General features: G+C 48.4%; 1 protein-coding gene and 1 long non-coding RNA gene across 4 annotated transcripts in view; one reads left to right on the top strand and one right to left on the bottom strand.

The window, feature by feature from the left end:
- Positions 1–26,902, top strand: part of MGAT5B (alpha-1,6-mannosylglycoprotein 6-beta-N-acetylglucosaminyltransferase B) — an 819,262-nt gene that overhangs the window by 685,997 nt on the left and 106,363 nt on the right. The window lies entirely within an intron of this gene.
- The window catches only part of LOC146810013 (uncharacterized), a 175,680-nt gene that overhangs the window by 108,656 nt on the left and 40,122 nt on the right, over positions 1–26,902 (bottom strand). The window lies entirely within an intron of this gene.

Below are 26,902 nucleotides of genomic sequence, written 5' to 3'. Positions count from 1 at the left end.
GACTGTTACCCTAAAGTGTCCTGGCGCTATCAACCCTAACGTTGCTTAAGGAAGTGCAAACCGAACAGACCTGGCCTGAAACTTGACAGAATAGAGCATTCTAAATTGTAAATAACAAAGCTGTAAGTAGTTTACTGAAGGCCAGAATATTGTCAGTAGAGAGTAACAGAGATGGGAGAGAATTCCAGTAACTGTGCAGCCTGCACAGAGAATGCACAACCGCTAACTGGTGTCCTCCTAACTCTAAGTACTATAAGCAAAGTGATGCTGGCTGAGCGATGTTTACGGGTAGGCTTGCATCGAGTACATCTAGATTGCAGAAAACGAGGGCCATCAAATGCGTAGCTTTGTGAACTACGCATAGATCCTTAATCTTGACCCTTTTAGGCAATGAAAGCCAATGAAATTTGTCTTCAGCTGCTGACAAAGACATGTTGTTGGGACGAAATAATGCTAGCGTAGCCACGGCTGTCTGGATGCAACTAAGCCTCTTTATGAGTCAGGTCTGGTGGCATAGTAGACTAATGCATCCACTGTAGGGGCCTGTGTTTGACCTCATGTTCACAGGTTCAAATCCCATCGGGTCCTTTCATCCTTTGGAGGTCGATAAAAAGAGTACTATTTAGTTGGGTAACAGTAAATATCTAAATTGATATGGGTGAATAAGGGAAGTTAGGCGCACTAGAACATCATGACCATACTGATTAAATACAAACAATCAATGTTGTGCTCCAAACAGTAGGGATTTCAACCCACATCCCTAAATAGACATCCAATAGAACAAAAACTCTGAGCACATGCAATCTGTAGTCCAAAAGAAAGTACTTCAGTAGTCTTCAGGTTCATCAAATCTTGTCTCTTTAATCGAATAGCATCTTTCGCACCAGCCAACACGTGTTTTGTCTCCGGGTGAGTCACTCTACGACTTCCTCAGGGCTGTAGATTCAAAATTTGTCGTTTTTCACGTGGTGTGTCTCTGAATCAAATGTATCATATCTTTGCTATTTGTAATCAACATATCACTATCAAAATAGATTTCAAAGGAATTCGGCTCACGTCTCCCAAGTACGGGCCAATGTCTCCGATTCGCACAGCGCCGCGAGTAGAACCACATCAACTACAGATTCATTGTCTCATTTTAAGCATGGTGACTCCTTTGTTACTGATACTGGGTGCACTGACCACCAACAATTTTCCCCAGGAAAGGTCTTTGAGTAGTTCTTGCCTAAATGCTTGGCTTTTTGGTTCCAGCCACAATTTTGTAATGGTAGCAGTTCAACCCAGGAAGCTCCACTTTCAGATTACTCAGCCAAACCTCAGCAGTCATGCTGATGGCACAGAAGGGGAAGGTTGCACAGTAGAAACCAAGATATCCTGCACTCATGGTGAGTGATTGCTGCTGTTGGTAGCTCTCAAAGCCACTAACACAACAACAAGGGGGGAGGGTCCAAGGGAGATAGTGTATAGACCTGCTCGGAGAGTATCCCCTAATACAATACAATTATACCACAAAAACTCCTCGGGTCTCTACAACCATGCAATATTGTATGCCAAAAAATGTGAAGGATTAGAAGATTATAGTCTCATTAACTCCCCAGCCAGGGGAGATCCCTTTCAGGATGAAAACCCTCACCCAGCATAGGTGGCATCTTCATCATATGAGTTTCTCCTCCCAGTGGGAAACCTAGTCCCACTGAGGGCTACAACCCCCTCACTGTGAGGAAGGAGCTCTGGGATGTTTTGTTTGATTAAATTGAGAACTTCTCTGGATGCTAAAATCCCGTATGTGAATCGCAGGTGTAAAGGCACTGCGCAAAAGAAGTAAATGCGTGAATGTGCAGTGGTGAGATTAAAACTACCTAGTGGGGCAAAAAAATATGTATTGGCTTGCTCGCACTGGTAGGATTAAAAAGCAGTGAAATTAGCAGTATTGATTTAAAACTGCTATATATCATAAACGGTTGACATGTTTCAGCCTGAGTGATCTTAACCAAGTATCAAGGTTCAGGACCAGACTACAAGGTAAAGCTGCTGCTCATGATCAAAGTGACAAAAAGTATATAAAGATAAAGATACACAACCAGTAATCCTTTGTTTTGTTGATTTGGTATTACTGGAGCTATCTGTATGGCTGAGACAAAGACAAAAAACCATAATGTTTAAAACTCTAATCCATCATAATTGATGTAACGCATATTGTTCATGCCGAAATGGCCGCATGTCGATCCGCGGCAAGCATCTTAAACATTTGTGGGAAGATTTTCACTTACCCAAAGTTATTGGGTAAGTGGCCTCACCTCTACCTGGCAACAGCTCAGGGGAAAGGGGGCCCCGCTCTGAAAGAAATAAGATCGTGTGTCACTCCCTAATAACTTTCAATGTGGGCACCGATCTAAAAGCGTGTGTGTTCATGTACAACAAACATTTACAAATGACAGTGTGAGGGAAAATATTAACAATACGCACTCGCAAGAATACTAGGGTATTACAGATGGTGGTACGCTATTCCATCCGGAATTCAATATATCTTTTTTAATATATCTTTTTAATAGTCTCCACGCACTAGATGAACTGTGATGCGTGAAAAAGTGTCTAGAAGTCATATGCATATACATGATGTAAATACTTAATGTCAATCATATTTAGTGTTTCTCGATTGGTTTGATGCCGCTATACGTCTCATATTCATAGTGGTATACTATGTGAAAAGCTCTTTATAGTTATTGAGATACCATGTCTGGTCGTCAAATTAGGTGAATGTCCAGAAGACATCAACTGCATACTTTATATTGTCATACCCTGGAGTAGGAATCGCGATGATAATCTCGATGTAGAACCTAAGTGATTGTACAGTTTATCTATGACGATCATCTTGGGGATGAACACAGACAAGCCATAAACGCTTCTGGACATTCACCTAATTTGACGACCAGACATGGCATTTCAATAACTATAGAGAGCTTCTAACATAGCATACCGCTATGAATATTTCTTTCAGAGCAGGGTCCCCTTTCCCCAGAGCTGTTGCCAAGTAGAGGTGGCGCCACTTATCCAATAACTTTGGGTAAGTGAAAATCTTCCCACAAATGTTTAAGATGTTTGCCGCGGATGGACATGCGGCCATTTCGGCACGAGCAATATGTGTTACATCAATTATGATGGATTAGAGTTTTAAACGTTATGGTTTTTTGTCTTTGTCTCAGCCATACAGATAGCTCCAGTAATACCAAATCAACAAAACAAAGGATTACTGGTTGTGTATCTTTTTCTTTATATAATTGTTGTCACTTTGATCACGAGCAGAAGCTTTACCTTGTAGTCTGGTCCTGAAGAAAGCCTTGATACTTGGCTAAGATCACTCAGGCTGAAACATGTCGACCGTTTATGATATATAGCAGTTTTAAATCAATACTGCTAATTGCACTGCTTTTTAATCCTACCAGTGCGAGCAAACCAATAAAAAAAAATTTCCCCACTAGGTAGTTTTAATCTCACCACTGCACATTCGCGCATTTACTTCTTTTGCACTGCGCCTTCACCACACCTGAGATTCACATATGGGATTTTAGCATCCGGAGAAGTTCTCTATTTACTCAAACAAAACATCCCAGAGCTCCTTCTTTCTCACAGTGAGGGGGTTGTAGCCCTCAGTGGGACTAGGTTTCCCACTGGGAGGAGAAACCTGTCAGGTTCTCACTCTGCGGAATCCAGACGCAACAACAAGCTCCACCTCCGGACCTTCCAAACACCCTGAAGAATCAACACACAGGGTGTTCGAATGATACGGCGAGGGAAAAAAACCCCTAAAAGGGGAAAAAACCCATAGGAAGGGAAAGGAAGGGTCAGCTGGGAAGAGGAAGCTGGAAAAAACAAAACACAAGGATTAACAGAAGGCATACATACTACTCTCAGTAAGTCTCACTATAATCAAGGAGTATTCACCTGCATTGTTTCTGCACAATGGCTCTATTCCAGGAAATGCTCCCACTATCCATCTTCCCTACAGAATACACAAAAACCAGATCAATAAGTAGGGGGTTAGTGATAGCCTACACACCATATATGGCACACCTATATGATACCTACCCTCGTTAGAAGACTGCTAAACCCTCAAGGGATTCACTGTAATAGTTCCTACGTGCAAAGGTCTCACTCCTGCTTAAAGAACCCCTAAAATTTATTGCATGTGATAAAAAGAAAACATCTGGCCGCGGTGTATATTAACTGCATATACTCCGTGGGTCTATCAAGAACTTCTCCCCACACGGGGACCCCTCCAACCACGGTAGGGCGTAGTGATCAGCTACCGCCGTCCACGTTGGCACTTATACTCCAAATAGGGAAACACTCTTCGTGACGGCAATGCCGAGGATCAAGGGATTCTCCCCAAGCACTCCGCCACTTGTATTCCCTCCGTGAATACCTCTCGCTAGGTACCACCACCAGGCTTCTCCTTTAACTCACCGCAATGTTGTCCGGTCTCTCCCTGAGTCCCTCGGACCATCGCCGGTGTTCAAACACTCTCCCGAGTGCATGCGCTCGATGTTTACCTCGAGTGCGCCACTTGTCCCAATCACCACTGTCCGTGTCAGCAACCACAATGGAAAGGGAAGCGCCACAAGAACTCCGGTATACAGCTAGCAACTGCTCCCTCGGACCCCTCGGAATCACGAACGCCTCCTTCCCAGTTTGATGTCCCTATATCCGGTCCGGCAGCAAAGACTGCTGGGATCGGTAGTTCAACCCCCCGGGAGTCTGGGAAATGCAGTTCATTCGGCAGGCGCGAGGGCTAAACCCTGACAGTACGCCCCCCTCCCAAGCGCCTCCTAGGTCCAGGCTTGGATGGAAACCTCCGGTGAAAAGATGCAACGGCTCGCGGGGTGTGCACGTTGCTTCCGGGTTCCCAGGAGTCGTCCTCCACTGGATAGCCCTTCCAGGAGACCAGGTACCACAACACTCCCCTACGCAGCTTCGAATCGCGGATGGACCATACTTCATATTCAAGCCCTTCATCCCCACACACCGGTGGGGGACTCCTCCTGTGGGCCGTAAAAGCCTTCTTTAGTAAGTGTACATGAAACACAGGATGTATCCTTAGCGAGCATGGCAGTCTCAATTTGTAGGCCACTGGGTTAACTTGCTTCACTATAGGATACGGTCCAATGTAGCGTGGATGGAATATGCTCCGTAGTTTGAAACGGATGTATCTGGTGGACAGCCACACCTTGTCCCTCACTTGGAACTGAGGGCCCGGGTTCCTGTGCTTATCCTCCCACTGCTTGTATGCTTCTTTCGCCTTCACCACATGGGTGTGCACCGCCTTGTGCACCTTCCTCAACACACGTAAGTGTGTCATCACCGCGGGCTGGTTTCGGACTGCCGAAGGGATGTCAATGGGTAAGGTGTTGGCGTCGTACCCAAAATTGGCTCTAAACGGTGACATGCCTGTAGAAATATGCCAGGCATTGTTATAGGCCAATTCGGCCACCCACAACAGATCCACCCATGATTCGTGAGCTTCTTTGGAATAGCACCGAAGGTATTTCTTTATGGTCTGATTTAACCGCTCGGTCTGCCCGTTGGTCTGTGGGTGAAAGCTCGTTGACAGTGCAGCTTCCATCCCTAGTGCCTGACACCATATTTTCCAAAAGCGGGCAACAAACTGCGGCCCTCTGTCAGACACTATCACCCGGGGCAGGCCGTGTAGTCGTATGACCTGAGAAGCCAGTAACTGAGCAGTCTGGCTGGCAGTGGGAAGATTCGTACATGGTAAAAAATGACCCATCTTGGTTAAGTTATCTACTACCACCAAGATAGCTGAATACCCTTTGTCCACAGGCAACCCTGTTATAAAATCCAAGCTTATGTTCTGCCATGGGCGAGCAGGCATGGGCATTAGCTGGCCCTTCATTTGGGCGTTCTCCCCCTTAGCTCTGGCACACACCTCACACTCTCTCACCCACCGCTTGGCGTCTTTCTCCATCGAGCCCCACCAAAAGTGTCTCCGAAGCAGATGCAATGTCTTGGTGACTCCTGGATGACCTGCCATGGGTGTTACCTGACACCATACGAAGGCCTTTTTCTGCATCTCCACCGTGGGCACATACAGTCCTTCTTCTTGAAAAGGCAGCCCTTGTTTCACCACCCTTCCTGGTTTACTCGCCGCCCATCTTTCCCATGCCACCAGCGATCTGGAACCCCTGATTGTGTCCAGGAATTTTTCAACCCGGATCACGCCAATCACTTTTGTAGCCGGAATGATGACCTGAGGGGTGGTCTCTTGTTGCTCCCCTGGCACCACCTGTCGAGACAGAGCGTCCGCTTTCCGACTCTCGCTGCCCGGCCTATACGTGACCACAAAGTTGTACTCTGCGTAGAACAACATCCAACGCATTTGTCGCTGCGTTAAATGCCTTGCAGAAGTCATGTACTGAAGGTTCTTATGGTCGGTATAGACTGTTACTGCCTGACATGCCCCCCACAGGTAGTGTCGCCACTCCTGAAAAGCCCTCTTGATAGCCAGAAGCTCTTTTTCGGCTATCGTGTAGTTAACTTCTGCCGGGCTCAATTTCAGTAACAGGAATGCTACCGGATGGAGGAAGCCAGTGTGTGCATCACGCTGGGATAAAACAGCTCCTATTGCATCCTCCGAAGCATCGGCTTCCACCACAAATGGATGTTCTGTTACAGGATGCGCCAAAACCGGAGCTGTAGTGAACGCCCTTTTTAAGGACTTGAAATCCTCATCGACCTCTCTGGACCACACAAATGGTACCCCCTTCCTCAACAACCTAGTAATGGGAACCGCGTGTGAGAAAACTGCACTATGAACCGGCGGTAGTAGTTGGCGAACCCCAAAAAACTCTGCACTTCACGCACGTTCTTTGGGCTGGCCAATCCTGTACCGCCCGGACCTTCCTCTCCGACATCTGTAACCCCTGGGGACTGAGATTCACCCCCAAGAACTCCACCTCCCGTGCTCCGAACTCACATTTGCTTAATTTGACATATAAACTATGTTCTCTCAATCTCTCCAACACACTGCACACATGCTCAATATGACAAGACTCGTCCGGGGAGTAAATCAGGATGTCGTCTATGTACATGACCACAAAACGGTCCACATACTCCTTCAGCACATCGTTAATAAAAAATTGGAAAGCCGCCGGGGCATTACACAGCCCAAACGGCATTACCATGTACTCGTAGAGACCGTATCGCGTCTTGAACGCCGTCTTCCACTCATCCCCCTCACGCACTCGGACCAGGTGATAAGCCCCCTGCAAGTCCAAGCGGGTATAGATCTTTGCTTCCCTCACCTGGTCAAGCAACACCGATATGACGGGGAGAGGATAACGGTTGCGTACGGTGTTTTTATTCAAGACGCGATAGTCCACACATGCCTTTAGATCCCCATTGGCCTTCGCAATAAAGAAGATGGGAGAGGCAGCCGGAGAGCGCGAAGGCCTGATAAAAGCCAGGCGAAGGTAATGGTCGATGTACTCCTTGAGATGGACTGTTTCGGGTACCGACAAGGCATACACTCTGCACGTTGGGAGGTTAGCCCCCTCCACCAAGTCAATTCGGCAATCGTATTCCCTATGAGGGGGTAACGTTTCCGCTCTGGCTTCGCTGAACACATCGCTGTAACCACTGTACTCAACAGGGAGTTGTACGTTGGCTTCCACCGCCGTGGCTGCTAAGTAGGGGGAAGCTAACACTGCAATGTGAGTCGAAGGACAGGGTGACATGTGCTCCTGACAGCATTCGGGCACAAAACGGAGCGTTTTAGTTCTCCAATCGACAACAGGGTTGTGTCGTCGCAACCAGGGCATGCCTAAGATAACCTCGTATTGGGGGGCTGCTATGATATTTAAGGTCAAAATCTCTGAATGCACCTCTCCCTGTGCCCTAACCGAGAGTCCTACCTCGCTGGTCCTTTCGGTTATCTGACCGGATTTTAACGGCTGTCCGTCTACCGCCAACACTTCCTCAGGATTCTCTCGGGGAACACGAGGTAAGGCCAGCCGGGACACCAAACCGTCGTCTATGAAATTGCCCGTTGCGCCTGAATCCACCATCACCGAGACTTGATGGGTTTTTTGGTCGCATTCAAGCTCCATGCTAACAACAAGATGTGACTCTGTTTCCCCAACCCCGATGGTGGATAATGAGGTGAGTTTCCATTCGTGACCACCCTCCTCCCCCGGTCTTTGGGCCTCCAACTGTACCTGATCTGTCGCTAAGGAAGAGACTGCTAGACGCTTGAACCTATTGCCACCAGAGGTCTTGGGTTTTGAAGGGCATTCTCTAACGTAATGCCCCTTCTTACCGCAGTACATGCAGAGACCCTGGGTTCTCCTGGCTTCCCTCTCTTCTTTGGACAACTGAGCTCGAAGTGCCCCTATTTCCATCGGTTCAGAACTATCTTCGGTCCCTCCCCCTGACTTACGCCCTGACCGCTCCAAAGGTCCAGACCCTCTGTCCCATCGTCTCCTGCTACCCCCTCTCTCTGTCATACGACTGTCCAGCCTTAACACCAGATTGATCATAACCACACACGTGGTTGGCTGAGGGTCCACTTGGGCCACTACGTCCTTCAACTCCTCCTTCAATCCTTGGTAAAAAAGGGACATCCTTTTTTCCTCAGGCCAGTCCGCCGCAGCCACCAACCGATTAAACGTAGTTAAATACGTGATCAACTCATTCCTTCCCTGCCGTAACTCCAGGAGTTCTCGGTCGGCACTGAAGGTGGTGGCTCTCCTATCAAACATTTTCTCGAATTCTGCCTTAAAGGCTGACCAATCCGATAGAATAGGATCATTGCGCTGTACCAAAGGCACAGCCCAATTGGCGGCGTCCCCCGCCAGATACGAGATGGCGAAGGCCACGCGTGAATGGTTGTTGGGGAAGGAGGCCGGTTTACAGGAGAAGTGCAGTAACACCTGTGTTAAAAACACTTGTGTCTCACGAGGGTCGCCTGAAAACCTCTCGGGGGTTGCCAAAGGAATGGGAGGGGGCACCGTTACTTGAATGGGAGACGCAGAAGAGGAGGCACTGAAAGGGTTCCTAGATAACTGTTCCACCTTGTCTCTTAAGGCAGTAGTTTCGGCTCTAGCCGAGGCCAACTCCTGTTGCACCAGAACTAACGCATGTAACACATCCTCCATGGACGCCATTGTTGCTGCGACTGAATCGGGCAGAATGTAATTCGTGGGTTCGTGATTCTGTCAGGTTCTCACTCTGCAGAATCCAGACGCAGCAACAAGCTCCACCTCCGGACCTTCCAAACACCCTGAAGAATCAACACACAGGGTGTTCGAATGATACGGCGAGGGAAAAAAAAACCCTAAAAGGGGAAAAAACCCATAGGAAGGGAAAGGAAGGGTCAGCTGGGAAGAGGAAGCTGGAAAAAACAAAACACAAGGATTAACAGAAGGCATACATACTACTCTCAGTAAGTCTCACTATAATCAAGGAGTATTCACCTGCATTGTTTCTGCACAATGGCTCTATTCCAGGAAATGCTCCCACTATCCATCTTCCCTACAGAATACACAAAAACCAGATCAATAAGTAGGGGGTTAGTGATAGCCTACACACCATATATGGCACACCTATATGATACCTACCCTCGTTAGAAGACTGCTAAACCCTCAAGGGATTCACTGTAATAGTTCCTACGTGCAAAGGTCTCACTCCTGCTTAAAGAACCCCTAAAAGTTATTGCATGTGATGAAAAGAAAACATCTGGCCGCGGTGTATATTAACTGCATATACTCCGTGGGTCTATCAAGAACTTCTCCCCACACGGGGACCCCTCCAACCACGGTAAGGTGTAGTGATCAGCTACCGCCGTCCGCGTTGGCACTTATACTCCAAATAGGGAAACACTCTTCGTGACGGCAATGCCGAGGATCAAGGGATTCTCCCCAAGCACTCCGCCACTTGTATTCCCTCCGTGAATACCTCTCGCTAGGTACCACCACCAGGCTTCTCCTTTAACTCACCGCAATGTTGTCCGGTCTCTCCCTGAGTCCCTCGGACCATCACCGGTGTTCAAACACTCTCCCGAGTGCATGCGCTCGATGTTTACCTCGTGCGCGCCACTTGTCCCAATCACCACTGTCCGTGTCAGCAACCACAATGGAAAGGGAAGCGCCACAAGAACTTTGGTATACAGCTAGCAACTGCTCCCTCGGACCCCTCGGAATCACGAACGCCTCCTTCCCAGTTTGATGTCCCTATATCCGGTCCGGCAGCAAAGACTGCTGGGATCGGTAGTTCAACCCCCCGGGAGTCTGGGAAATGCAGTTCATTCGGCAGGCGCGAGGGCTAAACCCTGACAAAACCCATATGGTGAAGCATGCCACCTATGGTGGGTGAGGGTTTTCATCCTGAAAGGGATCTCCCCCTGGTTGGGGATTTAATGAGACTATAATCTTCTAATCCTTCACATTTTTTGGCATATAATATTGCGTGGTTGTAGAGACCCGAGGAGTTTTTGTGGTATAATAGCTCTCAAAGCCGGCCATGTTTCATTTGTCATCTCTTGGTACCTCCAGCTAGGCCATGTGGTGGAGCTGATAGACCATGCCATACCAAGTTTTATAGTTAATCTTCTCGTCACATTGGGCTTCACTCAGCACCATCAAGCTGGCCAGGGAGTCAGATTTCACCCCAAACAACGCCTTCAATAATGAATATGTCTGCACTTCTCCTAGTACGGCACTTAATGCTTCCGGATCAGAAGTATTCCCCAGCCTCAAGGATGGTGAAGCAGAAATAATGAATTCTTTTGGAGAACCATTTCAATAAAGATGGCATCTTCTTATTGACCAAGGCTGCTTGTCTTCTCAAGAGTTTCGAGATGCGACCATAATGCTCTTGTTATAGGATGGAAAGAAATGAACATATTTCCACGCACCAGCCATCATATACTGAACATTTGTGGAACGGCCTTGGTTATCCAGGGAAAAGTCTTCAGGAACCAATCAAGACTTTTTTTTTTAACTTTATTTTTTGAATTTCCAACAATACACATCATAACACAACACAGTCGCATATGACACCATCTCGAAACTACTTAGTGTAGCGCTTCTCGCCACACATGAAGCAAGTTTTGACAGAGCAGTGGCCGGGCATGAATTAACTCCAATCAAGACTTCATCTGGCTTTGAACAAATAGTTTGCATGTGGAAAAAGAAGTTGGCTTCTTGACTATGGTGGCCAATCAAAGACACACCGATAGGCTAGCAAGACATCAGTATCAAAATGTCGGCCCTTCACTTACATCTGATACCTTATTTAGGCATTCAATGTGCCATGCATTTTAGTACATTTATAGCTGCCTTTCCCATACATTCCACATGTGGCTCCAGTCCCCACTTGAGCGTGTTTCATGTGCAAAGAATCACCTCTTCCTTGGTGTGTAAACAATGCAAGAAAGCACAATAAGAAGAGCCACCAGGAGAAAGGGTTGAGGAGGGTATGGGGATGCCTCAGGTAAATAGAAACGTTTTCACGCCATCACCCCAAATGCGCTTCATAAATCCCTCCGGTATAATTTATTGTTACTGATTTGTTCTTCTCTTGTGGGAGACAAATATACAAAGCAAATGTATGGATCCTCCAATTACATATGGCCTTCTAACGGAACCTTTCACAGGCAGCCCTGCCTCTCTACCCCTCTTTTCAAGACCCGTACTTACCTGCTCCAATGGAATGTGACTGAAGGAAGCCCTTAGGGGACATTCGGGAGCAAGTGAACGCGGAAGTCCAATCAGGCCTATTTAGGACTCGCTGGATGTCCCTACCGGTGCCGTCTCAGAGTGATTTTCCAGCCCATGACAGCCCCCGGCGGACGTGTGGATGTTTAACTTCCTATTTCTCGTCCCACCCCATCGGTCAGGCTCCCGCCTCTTGCCCCAACCCCCTGTAAATAATGACGTTTTCATGCATTTTAATTGCATGCTTCGGAAGAGGCGGCTGGGGACTCATGCTTTTTAAATGATCACATAATTGAAATAGTAATTACTAGATTGTACTCTGCCCTTGCTTTGTACGAAGCATTGCCTGCCTGGGTCCCCTGGGGCCCCTCCAGCGCACACAATAGTTTCGTTACCGCCTCATGTTCCTGACGGGGGACACGGACGGTCTCTGTTGTTTTCTCTTCCTATTTAAAAAGCAAAACCACTTATCGGGATACGCCAGGCAATTAGCATGGAGCGGAGTGCCGGGCACACAGTGTGCGAAAGGAAGTGTCGGGGCTCCGCCTACCGGGCGCAGCTCGGTACCAGCTGTACTGGCGGAGGGGGCTTGCGGTGCCACGGGAACACGTTAGGGTCGAGGTCAGACTGTTCACGGGCTCGCTCTTGTCTTCTGGCTTTTCTCTCCTGTCCCCCTTTGAAAACCTTATTCTCTGGCTTCAAGTTTGCAACGTTTGCTTCCCAATCTGCTGTTTTCCAAACTGTCTTTATTCTGTCGCTTTTCCTATTGCTCATTAATTCCTTCTTTTGATCTTGTTTTTCCCTCTCAATTCCCTTTTGCTTTTCTTATTTTTCTGCCCCTTCTCCTCTTTCTCACACTCTCCTGTTTTCCTGTATGTTCGTCACTTATTGACTTCATTCTGTTTAACCAATTGCCAATTTTTCCTCAATTTCTTCCTTTTACTTTTTTCATGCTCTTATATTCTCTGCCCTATTGGGAACACAAGAGAATGTGTGAAAAATGACCACAGTTGAAAGAAAACCTGAAGCCTTCAAATAATTTCTGAAGGACCAATAGGGAGCTCATTGCGCCACCCAAAGCTATGGTATAAATGGCCATCCTCACCAATACCCTCATCTCTTGGCTGTCAAGCATTGTGTCAACCCCACACATGACTCTCTAATGAAAAGAGCATAGTAACCAACAACTTAAAAAAAAAAAAAAGATTGGCCGAAAAAGCCAGATTCTGTCAAAATAGAAACAGGAGACATTACCACCCCCACAAGACTCCCTTTCTGTTGAAGATCTATCCAGACTCCCCTCACTGAAGGTCACCTACCATGTCAGTATCACCCCCTTGTCTATCATGAAGGCTATCTCCAATGAAAATCTCGTCACTTTTGAACATTGTCAACCCATTCCTCAGCTAAGTTGTCTTCCAACACTCCCTCAAGAACGGACAGATCTACCCCTGCTGAAGAAACCCAACCTGGATCCAGACAACCTTGCCAGCTACCGTCTCCGATATACCGTCTACCATTCCTGTGAACTATCCTTGAGAAGGCAGCGTGCAGCCAACTGAACTACATGCTCAAGCCTTGATAAATACCAGTCTTGGTTCAGGCCGCAGTGCAGTACAGAGATGGCAACCATTTATGTGGTTGATGTTCAACTCCAATCACAAACAATAGGGACTCCTGTCTCCTCCTGCAGCTTCTTCTGCCTGCTGATCAGTAAACCATCAAGCTGTACACAACACCCTCGCATCAAGAGTAGACTTCGATGTCACTCTGCCGCAGCGGCTAATGTGTCCTCTTAAGAACAGACTTCAGCTCCTCCAGCTCCAAGACTATCCTCATATCTGCAACCTTCCCTAAAGCTCTATCCCGTCCAGGGCTGGACTGGGATTGCAAACCACCCCTGGCAAGTACATCCGACCGGCCCCGGGGGTGAAGGGTAGGGGGTGCTGGTGGGAACACTGCTGCTGCTGCTCTGTTACAAGGGGCCAATTTTGCAGCACTGCTGCAAAACCGGCCCTCAGTTACAAAAACCTGCCCCACTGGTCTAAAAATGGGCCCCACACTTCTGTCCCACTGGGGAAATGCCCGGTGCCCACTACGGCCAGTCCAGCCCTGATCCCGTCACCAGTGATCTTCTACAGTTACAGAGAATCCCTTCAGATCTCTTGGCTGACAAGAATATCAATATCCGTCATTGTGAAGATGATACTTATCTGTCCCCCAAAGTCTCCTTGTTTCATGAAATTGACCATTTGAAGGACTGCTTCACCAGGATCCAGGCCTGGATGTTGACTGCTTCCCTCAAAGTCAACCCTTCTGCAGTGGAGTTTCTGTATGTCAGTAATAACAACAAGCAACAGGTTTGGCACACCTTTATGAACCTTGACGGCTCCAACCCTACAACTCATCTAAAGCTTAAATCTAGATATCATTGTCAAATTTACAAACCACATCACACCCGAGTTAAGACTTGCCTAGCACTCGGCCTACCTTCCAGAAGTCTTCTATAATTGGACTTCAGAACTGCAGCCAGATCCCTGATCCCATCTTAGTGCCCTACTCACTGGCATTAGAGAGGTGCACCTGACAACTCAAGAGTGTCATCAGGGATGCATCTCATGTGTTTAAATGTCTTTGGAAGTAATATAGGATGACTTAATTGCAGTCTAAACAATCCCAGAAGTAACATTCAACATATCATCTGTACCTAACTCTAATGTATAGTGTATTTTTAAATGTGTTTGCTGGTGACTATGTAGCCACCCTACATAGCTCCTGCAAGGAGACAGTGTCTGCTTCTACCCATGAAGTGGAAGTGGCCCTAGTTGAGCAACCTTGAAACCCTGATTGAATTGCTGAGCTGCTGATATATTTGCTTGAGTGATGGCTTGACGTATCCATCCAGCTTGAAAACACTGCCTTATCTGGGAAAATTCTGAAGTATGGATATTTATTACCAATGCTCCCAACTCACCTTTCTACTCAACGCTAATGCTATGAAGAAAGCAACTTTGGACAAAGCCATGGAAAGCTTGACCCCTCGAAGGGATAAAACAAATCTTTTTGAAGCCCTTTAGAACTGTTGTCAAATCCAAAGAGACAACTGATTTACGAACTCTTGGTTTCTTTAACGTAAAGCCTTTAAGGAGTCTGTCCGGCCAACAGACCAATCAGGGAGATGTTACCTAAAGACTCCCTATAAATCCTTGTTGCTGACCATTGAGCAGAAATAGTAGCCAGGGAAAACATCCTGAAGCAATTCTTGTCTCAAGAAGTCTAGAATTCTGCAGGCATTACAGATTTTCAACTCAAAATGTTCTAAGTTACACTCTTTCTGGAAGTTTGACCACTGTTTAGAATAAGGTGCCAGTGTTGAACCTGAATGTCAACTGTAGGAGAGTAGGATCTGCTTCACTTGGGTACCCCCACGTTTCGCTGGTGTTTCACTGTTTTTCGACCTTAGTCTGGCTGTGGCCCTGCTAATCAGGACCACAGCCTAGCTGCTTCCTCTCTAAAATGGTTTCCATGTACATTAGGTGCATATCTAATTGGATTCTGGAGTGCCTTATAAGCCCCTAGTATATGGTATACTATGTACCTAGGACATAGGTACCTCAGAGGCCTACCAGGGGCTGCAGCATGTATTATGCCAACCCTGGGAAGCACTCCAAAATGACACCACAGATCTGGTACTGCAACCTGGGTAAGGGTGTGCTTGCACCCCTTACTGTGGTATAGGCTACCTATATCACTACATTATACAGACACATATAAACCTATAAGCCACTCCTATGGCAGGCCTTGACAATCCTGAAGGCAGAGTGCTTGGTTTTATGTGAGAGAGTGCCCAAGCATGAGCTGAGCCCCTCTGCAGCTTCCTTATGGCTGTTCTGTGATACAGCCATACCATATACTCTTAAGTGCATTATAACCTCGCGGTAAATGCTAACTTTGGGATGGCTGCATCAAAATATGTCGTGTTTGGTGTCAAGCGCTTTGGAATACTACCCCCGCCAGTCCTGGCGGCGGGGGTAGCATTCCACCCTTCTAGAGGGAGAGACATGTTCACACTGGCTAAACCCGGTAGGACTTTCCTGAGCCCTGGCATCACAAAATGGATGCCACTGCCACAGACACGGGTCTGGCCTCCTGCTGCTGACCGAAACTCCGGCAGCGGAGGCCTGGACAATAGGTTTCCTGTTGAGGGGAGGTGTCCCCACCTCCCCAGACAGGCTGATGTGTATTGGGGCTGGGCGGGAGCACTCTCCCAGTCCAGGGAGGACCTGGCTTGGCAGTTCGGGCTGGACTGTTCCCATGGGGCACAGGGTCAAGACTGATTTGCATATGGCTGGGTTCAAACTGGAATGGCATGGTGAGCAAAAAAACGATGGATTTAGGCCCAGATCTCTGTACTGGGGTGAATGTATGACATTGTTCTGCATTCTGTCCATCAATTGTTGTTTTTGCATTTGTCACCCCGAGTGGTAAGGGTATGCTCAGACGTGAGTCCCTTGCTCTCCATGCCACTGGAATCAAGCTATCCTGGCTGATGAGGGCTGAAAGCCCGAAACCGGTCCTAGGATGCTTGTTTCCAGTCCAGGGAGGACCTGGCTTGGCAGTTCGGGCTGGACTGTTCCCATGGGGCACAGGGTCAAGACTGATTTGCATATGGCTGGGTTCAAACTGGAATGGCATGGTGAGCAAAAAAACGATGGATTTAGGCCCAGATCTCTGTACTGGGGTGAATGTATGACATTGTTCTGCATTCTGTCCATCAATTGTTGTTTTTGCATTTGTCACCCCGAGTGGTAAGGGTATGCTCAGACGTGAGTCCCTTGCTCTCCATGCCACTGGAATCAAGCTATCCTGGCTGATGAGGGCTGAAAGCCCGAAACCGGTCCTAGGATGCTTGTTTCCAGTCCAGGGAGGACCTGGCTTGGCAGTTCGGGCTGGACTGTTCCCATGGGGCACAGGGTCAAGACTGATTTGCATATGGCTGGGTTCAAACTGGAATGGCATGGTGAGCAAAAAAACGATGGATTTAGGCCCAGATCTCTGTACTGGGGTGAATGTATGATATTGTTCTGCATTCTGTCCATCAATTGTTGTTTTTGCATTTGTCACCCCGAGTGGGAAGGGTATGCTCAGACGTGAGTCCCTTGCTCTCCATGCCACTGGAATCAAGCTATCCTGGCTGATGAGGGCTGAAAGCCCGAAACCGGTCCTAGGATGCTTGTTTCCAGTCCAGGGAGGACCTGGCTTGGCAGTTCGGGCTGGACTGTTCCCATGGGGCACAGGGTCAAGACTGATTTGCATATGGCTGGGTTCAAACTGGAATGGCATGGTGAGCAAAAAAACGATGGATTTAGGCCCAGATCTCTGTACTGGGGTGAATGTATGACATTGTTCTGCATTCTGTCCATCAATTGTTGTTTTTGCATGTGTATTGGGGCTGGGCGGGAGCACTCTCTGGTGCTTTGAAGTCCTGCACTGGGGGCACACTTGGTGTCCCTGTGCATACTCCAGTTCAAACCGGTTGCAGGGGCTACCTACCCCTGCTCTGGCGTGAAACTGGACAAAGGAAATGCGTGTAACCACCCCTCTTTTCTGGCCCACCCATAGGTGGGGCCTTAGAGTTAGTCCATCCCCTAAACTCACTATAAGTATTGGAATCCAGTCCCTGGGACTTTAGATTACCCTGGACGAAACTCTGCAACGTACATCCTGGACCTTTGACATTCTATCCTGACTAGAAGACTGAAGAGATCTCTCTTGGGGTCAAGGAGTGACTCCCTTGCTTGGCAGGCACCAAAGAAGCAACTGACCGGTCTGCAATTCTGAAGATCCCGCTGGACGCCGAAGTCTCTGCATCCCCAGAGGTGGATTTCCAGATTTCCCCGAGGCTACCCGGAGTCCACAGCAAAGCTGAGGCCCGTGGCTATCGTGGGTGACGTGTAACCGTGACCCCTGGACACCGTGAACCTTTGCAGCAACACTATCTTCCTGGTCCTCCTCGAAGTGGTGCTTTGGGCTCTGAGTAGCCCCAGCATTGAGCACCTCCTGCACCAAAGATTGTTGGCCTCCACTCCACGAGTGACCCGTGGGCCAGCTTCAAGTGCGATCACTTGAGGCTCCTTCGCGATCACTAGCCTGTTGGCTAGCAGGTCCCCACGAAGGCGACTCCTTTTCTGATTGGGCTTACATGGTTGCTCCAGACGTGCCCTGACTTACCCTCGCTGGGTGAGTCCCTCAGACCTTGCTGGTCTGCACCGCAGTCCTTTCTCTGAATTCCAGTGACTTGCCGTTTTCAAGGCTTGTTGGGTCCAATCTGGCCGCCGACAGCACAGCACTCGACAGACTTTGTGGGACAGCTCCAATCCGGCTCATGGAATTCGTCGACGCCTCCTGGACCTCGTGGCTGAAGAGTCAAGACATCCATCAACTCACCTGAAGCACCCAACATCTGTGGTCATTGGTCCATTCTGCCCTAGGTCACTGGCAAGTGACCCAGACTCTGTCCCCTCTGCTTTCAGGTTTCTTACATCCTAGATCCAGGCTTGGGTCTTTTCGGACACTTGTCCTCTTCACGGCAGCAGCAGTTCTTTGCAGGCTTCCATTGAAATCGACGATGCGACCCGACACCAAAAGACACCTATGCACCCGGCTTCCCTGGGTGAGGTAACTCGAGTTCTCCGGTGCTCTCGTGGGTGCTAGCCCTAGAACTTCTTAAGTCCAAAAGGGTTTGGTCCAGACTCGATTGGAAGTGTCCCTAATCTTTAAATTTCCACCCGCGACATTCCCCATAGAAGATAATAGGAACCCGCGTTGTGTTTTCACACTGTATATGGGTCCCGTGAGTCCCCTGTGTCACTACCTTGGGTGGTTCCTTGGGGTCCCAGCGATTCTATAGGCAATAGGCCTAGTGCCTATTCCAGTCGTGGTTCTTATACCACTTTTTTGGTATATGGTTTGGTATGCCCCTAGGGCCCAAACATGTATTTGTGCTTTTACTGATGCTTGATCACTTGTAACTAAAGTACTTCGAACTCCAGTCTCATAAAGAAAATAGAGGGGTGTGTGTTAACCTAAATACATATAGTTTAAATATATACCTGGTGTGGTTGTCCTTTCATTTGATCATTCAAGAGATTTTAGACTGGTAAAACAAGCTGCTTTACAGCCTGAAGGCTGCTCTCCATAGCTACCACTAGGATAGCTTTCACCATAAGGGGTTGTTTGGACTGATACAAGGTGCCCACTAGAACTAGTGGACAGCATATATCAGGCCACCTTCTCACATTGGTGTGCAGCGTGTGGGTTTCCAGCTTACTATTGTTTTACCAGATAATCTCAATTGAATTGATCAACTGAAAACCACTAAAGGTACCTGAGGTATATATAATATCAAGTTTAGCTAAAGTAAGTTCTACTGAACTTAGAGTTGTGTGTTAATGGATAGCACACCCTTTCTACAACTCAAGAGAGTTTAGTAGGCCACACTAGTGTGGGTAGTGCAATAACACCACACCACATTAGTAATGTCTAGCCAGCCAGGAACCACTGGGTCCCTACCTGGAACCAGTGAGCTCCTTCCCTATAAGTATGAGGATCTCTCCTTTGCTCTGCTTAGGGCCTTATGCACCATTAGGAAGCTGAAGACTGGCAAAAGTCCATCCACTCAGCATCTCATAAAGATACTGAAACTGGATGATATCACAAGTCCTAGTGGGCCTGATGATGGAGACAGTGTGGGTGGGGCAGCACCTGAGGACGGGTCCAGGGGTGGAAACTCCCCTGACCCTAACTCTAATGCTGACTAGACTGGTGAGAATGACCAGACTCTGGTGAGCACAGACCATCAGGATGAGGATGAGGATGATGACAATAATGCCACTTCCTTTATTCCTCGTGGTAGGCCTGAACACAGGGCTAGAAGGGATAGATCTCTGTCAAGGGAATCTATTCAGTCTAACTCCCCTATTGGAACCTCTGTTTCTTCTCACAGAGGGAGGGAAACCTCCCAGGAGAGGAGAGTGAGACTGCTGAAGTATGAGCAAGACAAGTTCAACCTCAGAAAGCAGCAGATGGCCTTAGATAGGGAAGACCTGGAGCTCTACAGAGCTAGTAAAAAGGAGGGACTAGAGCCCCTTGGTGGCAGCAATTTCTCCCTAGAGATAGGGAGAGGTCTTATGACCATAGAAACCTAAGTAAGTTTGACCCTCCCTACCAGAGTGGGGATGACATCCACAAATGGATAAGTGCATTGGAGAGGGCCTGTAAAGTACAGAAGGTCCCTCAGGGTCAGTGGGCAGCAATCTTATGGCTCACCTTTGTAGACAAAGGTAGAGACAAGCTCCTCACTGTAAGAGAAGAGGACGCTGATGACTACAAAGTCTTGAAAAGTGCTCTAATAGATGGGTTTGGCCTAACCACTGAACAATACAGGTTAAAGTTCAGAGATACCAAAAAGGCACAAAATCAGGACTGGGTTGACTTTGTTGACTGTGCTGCTAAGGCTCTGGAAGGTTGGTTATTGTGCAGTAAAGTGTGTGACTTCATAGGATTGTACAATCTGATAATGAGGGAGCAGATTGTTAATAACTGTCAAAATCAGCCCTTGCACCAGTACCTGGTAGAATCTGATCTGACCTCTCCCCAAGAATTGGGAAAGAAGGCAGACAAATGAGTCAGAACCATGGTGAGGCAGAAAGTACAGAACCAAGGTGGTGACTCTAAGAAGCAAGATTCCAAAAACTCTGATAAGGGTGGGGTCAAGGGTAAAAACCAGAAGTCTTCACAAGGGCCCCAAAAATCTTCTTCGGGTGGGGATTCACAGGCTAACAAAGGGAAAGGCCAAAAGAAGTCCTGGTGCAAAATCTGTAAGCAGAAAACTCACTGGACTAGTGACTGCACCAAGGCTAAAGAAAATACTCCAACCACCACCAATGCCCCTAAGGCACCCTCTCCCCCTAGTGCAGTTACAATTGGTGGTGGGAATACACAGAATAAGGGTGTAGTAGGGTTGATCCTGGGTTCTGAGATGGACTCTAGCCTAGTCAGAGTACCAACTCAGGCTGTGTTTGTCAGTGATGGGGGCATGGATATGTCCCCCTTTGTGAGCCCCAGTTACCTGGGTAAATACAGACAGCAGCCTTTATTTAATGGAGTAGAAGCATGGGCATTCACAGACACAGGAGCAAGTGTCACAATGGTGACAAAAGATATTGTGGATCCTGGGCAGATTATACTTGGTGAAATGTACCAAGTGACCAATGCTAGCAATGTCAGAACAGACCATTCTCTGGCAGTTGTTAACTTCTCCTTGGGAGGGGTAACTGGCCTTAAGAAGGTTGTGGTAAGTGCGGACCTGCCAGTACAGTGCTTGCTTGGCAATGATCTGGAAACTTCAGCTTGGGCTGAAGTGGAGCTCAGGACACATGCAGAAATGTTCGAGATCCCTGCACATGTCTTTGCTGTTACTAGGTTACAGGCAAAAATGTTAAAAGCTGGACAGGCCTTGGATTCTGGAATAATGGACCGGGTGCCTCACAAGAGGAGGAGCAGTAGGGTTAAGGCAGAGCCTTCCCACCTGGCTCAGGATACTGATCAGTCTCCTCAGGGAGATGATCTTGAGCCTGAAGAAGGAACTGTCCCAGAGGAGCTTGAACCTGACCAGGTTGAGTTTTTGGGGACAGGGGGCCCTTCCAGGTCTGATCTGAGCCAGGAGCAGAAAACCTTCCCCTCTCTTAAAACCCTCAGACAGCAAGCTGCTGATGAGGCTGCTGGGAATGCTAGTGGCACCCATAAGGTTTATTGGGATGATGGACTCCTATACTCAGAGAGTAGAGACCCCAAGCCTGGTGCCTCCAGGAGGTTGGTTATACCTCTGAAGTTTAGGGGTTTCTTATTGACACTAGCCCATGATATTCCCCTAGCAGGACACCTGGGCCAGAACAAGACTTGGGACAGAATTGTTCCTCACTTTCACTGGCCCCACATGTCTGAAGACACAAAGGAGTTTTGTCGCTCCTGTGTAACCTGCCAAGCCAGTGGCAAAGCAGGTGGCACTACAAAGGCCCCCCTGATACCCCTACCTCTGATGGGGGTTCCCTTTGAGAGGTTTGGGATTGACATTTTTGGTCCCATGGATCCTCAAACAGCATCTGGGCACAGGTTTATACTGGTGGTAGTGGATCATGCCACCAGGTATCCAGAAGCAATTCCCCTAAAGACCACTATAGCACCTGTAGTGGCAAGAGCTCTCTTGAGTGTGTTCTCAAGAGTAGGCTTTCCTAAGGAGGTAGTATCTGACAGAGGTGCAAATTTTATGTCAAGTTACTTAACTGCTATGTGGAAGGAGTGTGGAGTGAATTACAAATTCACCACACTCTATCACCCACAATGCAATGGTTTACTTGAGAGATTCAACAAAACCTTAAAGGGCATGATCAAAGGACTCCCAGAGAAGCTTTGGCGAAAATGGGACCTGCTCTTGCCCTGCCTTTTATTTGCATACAGGGAGGTGCCTCAGAAGGCGGTTGGCTACAGCCCATTTGAACTTCTGTTTGGTCACCCTGTCAGGGGTCCATTGTGTTGGGTGAAGGAAGGATGGGAGTTACCTCTCAAGCCCCTAAAGCAAGACATAGTGGACTATGTACTTGGTCTCCACTCCAGGATGGCTGAGTACATGAAAAAGGCAAACAAAAACCTTGAGGCTAGCAAGGAACTGCAAAAAGCCTGGCATGACCAAAAGGCTGTACCGACTGTATACAAACCAGGACAGAAAGTGTGGGTGTTGGAGCCTGTGGCCCCAGCAGCTCTCCAGGACAAGTGGAGTGGACCCCACACTATTGTTGAACAGAAGGGAGAGGTTACTTATTCAGTAGACCTAGGAACTCCCAGGAGTCCCCATAGGGTTCTCCATGTCAACAGTCTAAAGCCATATGTGGACAGGGCTGACATGGGCTTGCTCATTGCAACTGATGAGGGACAGGAGGAAGAGAGTGACCCACTCCCTGACCTCCTCTCACAGAACCCTGATGATGGGTCAGTTGATGGTGTAGCCTTGGCAGGCAGCCTCACTGCCCAGCAGCAAACTGATTGCAGACAGGTTCTCAATCAGTACGGACACATGTTCTCACTGACTCCAAATCAGACTACCTGGTGCACTCATGAAGTGGACACTGGGGACAGTCTGCCTATTAAAAATAAGATTTATAGGCAACCTGACCATGTCAGGGACTGTATCCGGACAGAAGTCCAGAACATGTTGGCTTTAGGTGTGATTGAACCCTCAGATAGCCCTTGGGCCTGTCCAGTGGTCCTTGTGCCAAAACCTCACACCAGTGGTGGAAAAAGAGAGATGAGGTTTTGTGAGGATTACAGGGGTCTCAATGCAGTCACTAGGACGGATGCCCATCCAATACCAAGGGCAGATGAGCTTATAGATACTTTGGCCTCAGCCAAGTACCTTAGCACATTTGACTTGACAGCTGGCTACTGGCAGATCAGACTAGCTGATGATGCAAAGCCAAAGACAGCATTTTCTACCCCTAGTGGGCACTATCAATGTTGGTAATGCCCTTTGGTTTGAAGAATGCACCTGCCACTTTCCAAAGGTTGGTGAATATAGTTCTCACAGGCTTGGAAGCCTTTAGTGCATCATATCTAGATGACATTGCTGTCTTTAGCTCCTCCTGGGAGGATCACCTGGTCCACCTAGGAGTGTTTTGGAGGCCCTGCAAAAAGCAGGCCTAACTATCAAGGCTACTAAGTGCCAGATAGGGCAGAGTCAAGTTGTGTACCTGGGCCACCTTGTAGATGGAGGCCAGGTTCAACCATTGCAGAGCATAATCCAGACCATAATGGAATGGACTGCTCCAACTACCCAGACTCAGGTGAGAGCCTTCTTAGGCCTGACTGGGTACTATAGGAGATTTGTCAAAGGGTATGGATCAATAGTGACACCCTTGAATGACTTAACTTCTAAGAAGATGCCCAAAAAGGTTCAGTGAACAGCTAGCTGTCAAAAGGCATTTGATGACCTGAAGTAGGCCATGTGTACTGCTCCCATTCTGCAGAGTCCTGACTACTCCAAAAAGTTCATTGTTCAAACTGATGCATCTGAATTGGGGGTTGGGGCTGTACTGTCACAATTGAATGAAGAAGGTCAGGATCAGCCAGTAGCTTTCACAAGCAGAAGGCTGACCCCTAGAGAGAAACGCTGGTCAGCCATTGAGAGGGAGGTCTTTGCTGTGGTTTGGGCTCTGAAGAAGTTGAGGCCATACTTGTTTGGTACTCACTTCCTTGTTCAGACAGACCATAAGCCCCTCTTATGGCTAAAACAAATGACGGGTGAAAACCCCAAACTGCTTAGGTGGTCCATTTCCCTACAGGGGATGGACTTTACAGTGGAACATAGACCTGGGAGTAACCATGCCAATGCAGATGGACTCTCTAGGTATTTCCACTTCAAACATGAAGACTCAACTGGTCAAGTTTAGTTTAATGCTTCTGCATTTGGGGGGGTTGTGTAGGAGAATAGGATCTGCTTCACATGGGTACCCCCACTTTTTGCTGGTATTTCACTGTTTTTCGACCTTAGTCTGGCTGTGGCCCTGCTAATCAGGACCACAGCCTAGCTGCTTCCTCTCTAAAATGGTTTCCATGTACATTAGGTACATATCTAATTGGATTCTGGAGTGCCTTATAAGCCCCTAGTATATGATATACTATGTACCTGGGGCATAGGTACCTCAGAGGCCTACCAGGGGCTGCAGCATGTATTATGCCACCCCTGGGAAGCACTCCAAAATGACACCACAGGTCTGCTACTGCAACCTGGGTAAGGGTGTGCTTGCACCCCTTACTGTGGTATAGGCTACCAATATCACTACCTTATACAGACACATATAAACCTATAAGCCACTCCTATGGCAGGCCTTGACAATCCTGAAGGCAGAGTGCTTGGTTTTATGTGAGAGGGTGCCCAAGCATGAGCTGAGCCCCTCTGCAGCTTTCGGAAATACTTCCTTATGGCTGTTCTGTGATACAACCATACCATATACTCTTAAGTGCATTATAACCTTGCGGTAAATGCTAACTTTGGTATGGCTGCATCAAAACATGTTGTGTTTGGTGTCAAACGCTTTGGAATACTACCCCCCCCCCGGCAGTCCTGGCGGCGGGGGTAGCATTCCACCCTTCTAGAGGGAGAGACATGTTCACACTGGCTAAACCCAGTAGGACTTTCCTGAGCCCTTGCATCACAAAATGGATGCCTCTGCCACAGACACGGGTCTGGCCTCCTGCTGCTAACTGAAACTCCAGCAGGGGAGGCCTGGACAATAGGTTTCCTGTCGAGGGGAGGTGTCCCCACCTCCCCAGACAGGCTAATGTGTATTGGAGCTGGGCGGGAGCACTCTCTGGTGCTTTGAAGTCCTGCACTGGGGGCACACTTGGTGTCCCTGTGCATACTCCAGTTCAAACCGGTTGCAGGGGCTACCTACCCCTGCTCTGGGACAAAACTTGACAAAGGAAATGGGTGTAACCACCCCTTTTTTCAAACCCTCCCATAGGTGGGTCCCTAGAGTATGTCCAACCCCCAAACTGAGTATAAGTATGGGAACCCAGTCCTTGAGACTTTAGATTACCCTGGACGAAACTCTGCGACATATATCCTGGACCTTCGACTTTCTATGTTCGCTAGAAGACTGAAGAAATCTCCTTTAGGGTCAAGGAGTGACTCCCCTGCTTGGCAGGCACCAAAGAAGCAACTGACCAGTCTGCAATTCTGAAGCTCCTGCCGGACGCTGAAGTCTCTGCATCCCCAGAGGTAGATTTCCAGACTTCCCCGAGGCTACCCTGAGTCCACAGCAAAGCTGAGACCCGTGGCTATCGTGGGTGACGTGGAACCGTGACCCCTAGACACTGTGAACTTTTGCAGCAACACTATCTTCCTGGTCCTCCTAGAAGTGGTGCTTTGGCCTCTGAGTAGCCCCCGCCTTGAGCACCTCGTGCACCGAAGATTGTTGGCCTCCACTCCACGAGTGACCCGTGGGCCAGCTTCAAGTGCGATCGCTCGATGCTCCTTCGCGATCACTAGCCTGTTGGCTAGCAGGTCCCCACGAAGGCGACTCCTTTTCTTATTGGGCTTACCTGGTTGCTCCAGACGTGCCCTGACTTACCCTCGCTGGGTGAGTCCCTCAGACCTTGCTGGTCCGCACCGCAGCCCTTTCTCTGAATTCCAGTGACTTGCCGTTGCTAAGGCTTGTTGGGTCCATTCTGGTCGCCGACACCACAGCACTTGACAGACTTTGTGGGACAGCTCGAATCCGGCTCGTGGACTTCGTCGACACCTCCTGGACCTCATGGCTGAAGAGTCAAGACATTATTGACTACAGGGAGCTGCTCCTAGAGTGATGTGACCCTACTACAGTTGTAGAGCTGTTGTGAGTTGGGACATCTCACAAAAAGTGACGGACTGGCCTCACACACCACCTGGTGTCATGCTTCATCATCGGCCAGTCCTCGCCCTCCAAAACCTTCGTTTGATGGAGGGCAGGCATACACCTGGAGACAGGGATGCACTTCTAAGCTAAAGAGCGGGGGCCCTTGGGGTGGAACGTGAAAAGAGGGCTCCGTTCTTACCAACAGGTAGCAAGAAATTACCACTGCGCGGGCGGACGAGGAGCAACATCTTAGGCTGAATACGGGACACTCTGCCTCAGACAACTGAACAGGAGTGTCTCCTCCCTTCCCCCCATGTGGCAAGTAGTTTGTCTTACTAGGGCTTGACAGTTGGAAGCCATCTAGGTAGTGGAGTGTGGCTCCCGCCACACCCGCGCAGTGGTAATTTCTTGCTACCTGTTGGTAAGAACGGAGCCCTCTTTTTGTAACTCTAGGTCCTGATGAATGCCCTGGACCCGTTCGGGCCAACTAGGCAGAAACATGTCGACCTTATACTAGACGGCTAGGGGACATTTAAATACCCCACCCGCCGCCACTTTGTTTTTAGTATCATATAGTTACTGATCACATTAAAAATATCCTGGTAACTATAATGATTTTTAACCTCACGTTCCACCCCATGGGCCCCCACTCTTTAGCTTAGAAGTGCATCCCTGTCTCCAGGTGTATGCCCGCCCTCCATGAAACGAAGGTTTTGGAGGGCG

Source organism: Triturus cristatus, chromosome 7 (assembly GCF_964204655.1).
Source record: "Triturus cristatus chromosome 7, aTriCri1.1, whole genome shotgun sequence".
NCBI lineage: Eukaryota > Metazoa > Chordata > Amphibia > Caudata > Salamandridae > Triturus > Triturus cristatus.
Note: the sequence above shows the minus strand (reverse complement) of the source record. Positions and strands in the feature narration are given on the sequence as shown.